This window comes from Halyomorpha halys, unplaced genomic scaffold (assembly GCF_000696795.3).
Source record: "Halyomorpha halys isolate HHAL.00 unplaced genomic scaffold, Hhal_1.1 Scaffold646.1, whole genome shotgun sequence".
Taxonomy (NCBI): domain Eukaryota; kingdom Metazoa; phylum Arthropoda; class Insecta; order Hemiptera; family Pentatomidae; genus Halyomorpha; species Halyomorpha halys.
The window spans coordinates 129,532-137,227 of record NW_027111017.1 but is presented as its reverse complement, the minus strand read 5'-3'; the positions used below and the strand labels follow the sequence as shown (position 1 = coordinate 137,227).

The 7,696-nt window shown below is 29.4% G+C and overlaps 1 protein-coding gene across 3 annotated transcripts in view; it reads right to left on the bottom strand.

Annotated features, from left to right (window-relative positions):
• LOC112210929 (probable histone-lysine N-methyltransferase set-23) overlaps positions 1-7,696 on the bottom strand; it is a 179,003-nt gene that overhangs the window by 70,303 nt on the left and 101,004 nt on the right. Inside the window, exon 1 of one of the 3 annotated variants that reach the window (XR_010843878.1) lies at positions 6,012-6,117. The exons of 1 other annotated variant lie outside the window; for it this stretch is intronic. The gene's annotated coding sequence lies outside the window, so the exon portion shown is untranslated. Of the gene's footprint in view, positions 1-4,195; positions 4,360-6,011; positions 6,118-7,696 lie in introns of those variants that run through there. One more of the 3 variants, XR_010843881.1, reaches the window with a different exon arrangement.

Below are 7,696 nucleotides of genomic sequence, written 5' to 3'. Positions count from 1 at the left end.
ATGTGCAATATAACATTGTCTTATATTTATAGACATTGGTAACAGGGATCATAGAAGCTCATTTACCCCTTATTTACAAATATATATATATTTAAATTAAATGATAAGAAATAGAAAAAATAAATTTAAAGTTTAAGTAAAATAACATCTTAAACACAATAATTCCTATTTACAGTATTGAGATTTAGCCTGGGGGTCTCCAAACCGAGCTTTTCCTCTCACTAGTGGAAGTGAGAGCAGAACTCCGGAAGTTCTCGGCTCTTCTCTCTCACCACTTTACTGGCATTAAAAGCCAGTAGGGGATGAGTAAGGGCGCTTGAGGAAATCATAAAAAAGTGTAAAATAGATTCTCTTAAGTGTTATTTTCTGTTGGTTGATTCTCTTAAATGGCAAGTAGCTGTAAAATCCCATGCTTACACTTGCCAAATTTCAGTTTTGTACGAATTTTCATTTTGAGCTAAGCTCTTTTAAGGGAAACACATTTTGACGTATTTACGTATACTATTATATCAATAAAAATGGAAATTGAATAAACATACTACAATCCTAAATTGAATTGATGTAAAGTTATTAATAATAATGAGGAATTAATTTAGATTGTAACCCTTAGTAGGTTGCATGTCCATCAAACATAAATTCAGGCCGATATAATCAATTAATAGTTTAAATTTAGTTTATAATTATTTTTTTAGAAAATGCACTACCTATGTATTAATTAAATTGTTTTAACTCTATGTTATGTCGTGTCCTATAATCAACTTATGAAAAATAAGAGTCATGGGAAAGTTAAATTAGGCATTTTGTTATTTGTCATTATCAAGAACAAATGTTGTAAATTAAAGGTGCTCCAATATATAAGTCAAAGAATTTGATTTTAGGAATAATATTAGCATAACTATTGTTATTGCAAACTATATCTGTATATTTGAACTTTTAATGGATAATGGATACATAATGCGTTTTCCAACAAATAATTATGAAGAAAATTGAAATTACAAATTGATTACCTCAGCCTGAATTTTCTTTTGATGGATTACACATTTATTTTAATATTATGTAGCAAAACAAGTCATATTTTCATTAAAAATATGATTAAAAAAGTTGATTAGAATATAAATCATGGTGAAAAAAACTTTCAATTATTTTTTGATTCATTACCAGGTACATTAAATATTTTTATTAGTTATTTTAGTATTTTAGGGGAGTTCAAACGTTAAAAATTACGGTTTATAACAGTCTGTGTTTTGATTAAAATAAATTTTAAAAATTAATTCAAAATTAATGAAAAAATTAAAATATTAATTAAATTTAAATTAATTAAAATAAAAATTAATTTAAAAATTAATTAAAAATTAATTTTATATGTTCAAATATTTTTTGCTGCTATCTGTTTCCCATGTTTTTCCCCCTTAAACGAAGTGGAATAAATGAATAAATCTGTTATTTGTTTTATTTCAGGGATTAAAACCGTCTTTGAGCTAGGGGTAAAACCATTAAGACTTGATAAATAGGAGCCCTTCTTTATCTGCTGTAATATATGGTGTTACCTGTTTATACTTACACAAGGAGAAATAACTAAAAATATAGTTAATGCTGCTGAAGTATTAAAATTTTATTATTTTATATACATTTGTTATAATAAAAATTTATTTGAAATGCTGTTTGATTGAATTTTCTCAAAACATTGCGGTGGTCTTAGACTTTATTAGATTTTATGCTTTAAGCGTTTTTCTATTGAAAAGTAAGTTAGATGTATTGTTGACTGAATGTTTTGTAATAATTTCAATTGTAAATTGTTGTAAATATCAATAAATAAATTATTAAAAAAAAAAAAAAAAATTTAAATAATTTTTTTCAATTTTATTTCCAATTTTTATTGTTTTTCAATTTATTATCAAAAATATAAAATGATACACTAAACAATTCAATGGATTTAAGGGGACAATTCCACCTAAAAAACTTTAAATAATATTTATATATACATTAGAGTATATTTATTTCTTTATTATTATTCTTTGCTTAATTTTTAGGTGCCGTATACAACTCCAGGGTTAGAAGCACCGTATTCACCGTGGTTACATTTCTCGAAAAAGATTGTTCTCCCTTAGGAACTTGAACAGGTTCTTCGAATTTTCTTGCAGTAAGGCTTGTCGTTCTCCCCAGAGGCCAAAAGACTTTTTTTTGACCAAAATTTTATTTCTTTAAATAAGTATGGAATGTACAAGAATAATTTTTATATTTTTGTGGGTGAATAATTTGTTTTTTAATATACTGTATTTTTAGAATACTTAAAACTAGAGTTACAGTTTAAATATGTGTTTAACCTAACGACTCCCTAACACCCAAACCCACTAGTTTCTAACCTTGCTTCCTCTTCCATTCCTGGCAATCCTCCGAGGCGCCTGAAAATAAGATGGCCTCGTGACCTTATATTGTAAAATGTTTTTAAAGTTCTACTACTGGGTAGTTTCTCTAAATGCTGTATCATATCATTATGTCATTATGATCATATTTACTTGTTGTATTTTTTATACAGTTGTAAATATCAATCATTAAAAAAAACTCACGATAGGATTCCCTTCAAATTTAAATTATTGTTCACAAATTAAGCTTAAATAGCTGTTTTTTATTCCACTTGCGAGTTTTTGGAACTAGTTAAACCAAATTTGAAATTGATAATTTTTTTCCTTAATTCTATCATATGTGACAGTTTGAAAATATCCTGGTAACGGCAACATTCGTGAAGGAATAAACCTGTGTGGAAGAAATCGAAACATAAAACGTATTAAGGACTTGAGACATTTTAAAATTAGTGCAAAACGTGTAAACAAATACAGAACTAAATAATAAAAATATATATTCAAATGAAGGTCGAATAAGTTAAACTAATATGAGTGTTAGATAGTGAAAGATATGGGAGATTGTAACTAAAAATAGCAATAAAAACATTTCTTCTAATTATGAAATGTCTTCTTTGATCAAAATGCTCACTAAGCACTTTTCTCCACACTAGTGATATTAAAATAGGTTTAATTGTTTTTATTAATATATGCATACATATTTTTAGATAAAGATTTGAAAATCACTCTGAAATAAATTATGAAATCATAAGAAAATCCAGCCTGTGATGATATCACAGCTGTAATCAAAAGTTTGTTAAATAATGTTAAATACATGAAAAATTATTTCATACAATTTACAGTAATTTAAATATTAACTACTATATGTATATTGCATTGCAACATTTTGTTTTGTCCAAATTTGGAATCGTTCCCAGCAAATCCCCCATTCTGATCCCCGATATAGTGACGGTCTTATAAGGATAAGAACATTTATTCAAAACAGGAAGAGGGGACATAAGTAAAAAAAATTGTCGAGAAACATTGAAAAAGAGGCTAAAATTTGAAACCGGGGTGAACCCCCCCGCGTTTAACCTTACTTATCTCACCTTTAAAACAGACAGGAAGTAGTGAAATTTCGAAGAAAATTGGAAATAAAATTTGTTTAAATAAAAGAATAATATAATAATAATAATATTTTTTATATTTATTCTGGGATTGATCCCCTTAGAATAATATACAGGCATCAAAATTAGGCTTTAGAGCTAGAATAAAGATGAAATTACAAAACGTCATAAAATAAAATAAAACAATGAACTAGATAAGATACCAATAAACAACAATAATTAACAGAATATATAAAATAATGATAGAAAAAATAAAATAAAATCACATGTCATATCATCAAACATAAGATGAATTCTGAAAATAAATAAAAAGAAAAAAAATCAAATACAATTAAACTAAAAAAATAATAAATTAAAAGGTACAATTTCTGCTAATGTACATATTTACAATTATAAACGAAAAACTGAGACATAAAATACAGAAAATATATAAATCTTTTTTGAAACTTTTTCAATTGTTATTCTTCCGGAATTGGGAGGACAGAAGGTAGTCGAAGATACGGGATGTAAAGATTGGAAGGGTATTAGAACTACAAATAAAGGAGGAAATAGACAAAGCAGAACTAGTATATCTGCCAATTTTGCTGAATTTGATTTTCTTTCTAGCTATCTATTGGCGTGGTTTTCTCTTTTCTTCGTAACGCTAAAAAGCTTAAGTGAATATGTGATTAAGAATGGAAAACGATCAATTGACTAAGTCGAATTTAGAAATTAAATACTAATTTATACCTGGAATCATAAAGTGGAGATTTAACGATGTTGGGTGAAAGTGACAGTCGCGCATGCACAGTTTATCGTGAATACGCAGATTCTTGATTATACTACCATCTATCAAGCAAATCCTGATAGTATGATAGAAAATGTTGAATTACATGGTTCTGGTGGCTGCGATAGCTTCCGCTATCACTGTTACTGTCACTATCGCTGTCATCGTGGAACCCCCGTTCAATTAAAACACAATATTTTTAGAACTTTTTAGATACGTCACTATGGCTACGCACGGTATCAGTGTAGTTGTAATTATCATCAATGATTTATCAGAGAAATAATGCTCCAACAACAGAAAACTATTTATTGATAGTAGAAACATAACTAATAATAGTAATCAAACGTACGATCTAAATAATAAAATTAAAAAATACTAAGAGATTTCTATGAGGTTTTTATCTGACACAACAGTTTAAAAAAAGTACTAAAGCACTCACTCATACGATTTTAATCTATTGTTTTAAGTGGCGTTTAAATTCCGATGTTTACTGTTTTATTAACATTGCTATTTCTTACAATAATGTCACTAATTCTTAAGCGACATTTATAAACATTTTCAATGAATTGTAAAGTAAATGTTATCAACAATACGCCACTTAATCAGTGATACGTCATAAGTCCTAAATTTTATATCATATAAAATAATAACAATTAATGCTTCATTCTAAAATCATCTCCAAAGAATTCTAAAAGTTAGAATAGAATGTATAGATTTGCTATAAAACGAGGTTAGGGCTTGTTTTAATTCTAATTATAGCTGTCAATGGAGATATTAGAATTTAATTATGAATTTTCATTGCCGGTAGAATAAGTGGTGTGAACTGTATGATTAAGGTCATAAAATAAATTGAGCAACACAAATAATAAAGAAGCCTCAAATTCTTGATTATATAATTTAAAACATATTAATACAACAAATATGTTGCAGTTTCGCTCAATAGTGGTAAGTGAATTTTAACTATTGACTTAATGAAATCTATGTTAAAAAAGATATAATTTTAATTTGTAAGATGAATTGGTGAGTAGAACGTATACATGTGAGAATTTAAGTTTACTGTAAAATGAGTGTCGGAATCTTAATTGTTTTTCTATTTGTTCTTTATCCTCTTCTCACTCCTGCTTGCATGTGGTGTTGAGTTAACCACTCATTTTAATATTTTAACACAAAAAAATGATCTGGGCTTCTGGTTAAACCGAAGAAGCTGTGTCATCATAACTCTTGATGTAATAATTATTAGGTAGTAATGTCTAATTGATTTTTTTATCTAAAAAAGACGAGAAGTCTCCAGAATGATACGTTGATTTTATTTAAGTACAGAAATTCTTTCGATGATCTTTGATTATGAGTTATTACTGCTTAAGCGACAAATTGTTATCGCCACTTTACTTAGAAAATCTTTGAAAGATGGTAGTGACATTTTAATAAGACCCATGTTACGCTGTTTTTTTTTAAAGTGTAAACACAACAAACACAATATATTCAATTATTCATTTATTTACAATTCAATATATTCAATATGTTTCATTTATTTATTTACAATATATTCAATTATTAATATTATATATGCTGTATTGAATTGTTTTGGAATTACGGCGCATCACAACTTAAGTGATAAAATGTTTTGAAATTTCACAGAATAGTATTAATAGCATTGTTATCATCGGTGTAAACCGCCTTAAACAATTTCTTTTCAAAGTTTTATCTACCAGAAAAAGACTTAGAAAGGCAGCGAAGTTGTTGACTTATTTGTCAAGTGAGAAACTGTTAAGTACTTACTTATTTAAAGTTGAATTCGATTTCTTAATGGGTTCTGTAATCAGATCTAATCTAACACTTGCGATTAAATTAACACTTGACCTTTGCGAATCTTTATCAACTTAAATACAATTGCGTCCCAATGACTATCTGAATCCAAAGTGAACCTTTATCTTAACAATTATTGTTGAACTGATAACATCACTTGATTCAACAAAGAACTTCACAGTGGATTGGATTTCGTATAAACGGAAAATAATACGTTATTAAAAATCTCGACGATATGATAAGAAGAAAATGTAGCGAGGTGAGAGATCATTGTTGAATGGCATAATATGGTAGATTTTTCAAAAGTGGGCTGGTGAGCCATATTTTTGGCGCCACTAACGCGAAAGTTCTCCTGCACACTTCATTCAAGATTCAAAACGGGATGGATCCTCCCAGATAATTGGGTCTCGCAGATCCTGATAGGACACTATGAGTTCCGTGGAAAGCTTTAGGAAGAACAACTCCCGCGTGTGGAGTCTTTCCAGGCGGTGATGGATTAAGTAAGTGTGGGTTCTGTAGCAAATGTTACTGGCAGACTTTGGTTTTGTTTGAAAAACACGACTTTTGCAAACAAACGTTTCTCATTTGGTGTGAGCAAATTAAGAGACGACACTGTACGAATTCCCGTTAGTCTTATTCAATACCAGATCGGCCTGGTAGGCCTTACATGGTTAATATAAAAGTAAGTATTTTATGTTTAACAACTGATAATGGTGAGGGGGGTTTGTTCCGTGCAAAAGGCACTCCTAATTATTTACAACTCTTTCCAAAGTTGTGAGTTATTGATGCGATTGGCTATTTCTTACAAACCTGGGGGTATCTACTGCGATTCTTGGGACCTTATTTTGAAATGATTGTGATTTTTTCGTTTTCGTAAGGGATGCTGCCCCCCAGACATCAATAGTGCCTGAGTATTATATTATAAATAACAATAATTATTTCTGGTTTCAATTTAGATTTTAAATCCTGTCAAATCACCTTTACCCTTCGTCGTAAACCTACAAACTGCACTACAGTATCCTTTATTGATGTTGCTCTTACCCCTGTAAAACAGATCCGCTACCTATGACTTCATCTGAACAAACAACTAACTTCGAATCCTCACACAAGACTGAAAAGACCGGAAACTGCACGTTGATTCCGACTATTACAGCACTTATTATTACAGCAAACATTTAAAAAGACTGATCTACATGACTGTATTAAGATCTGGACATACTGAGTCGAGCTTTGGGGCTCTCCTAACCCTTCGAATTCCTTTCGTGTCCAATTATTACAATCTAGAATCCTTCGTAAAATCCTCAATGCTACTTACTTTGTCGGAAATAAAATCATCCATAAAGACCTTAATGTTCCATATGTAACCGATCTAGCACGAACCAGATATCAATTCTTCCATTATAAATTTTCTAACTACCCAAACCCACTAGTTTCTAACCTTGCTACCTCTGCTATTCCTAACAATCCTCCGAGGCGTCTGAAAAGGAGATGGCCACAAGACCTGAAGTAAACGGCATTAGAGTGCTACCAATGGTATTTCTAGCTATTATTATGTTGAGAGAAAACTGTTGTATTGTTAGCGAATTTGTGGTGTGTATAGCTATGGAGATATTAGGAATGGATTATGTCGTGAAGATTTTTTTTTTTTTTTAATTATT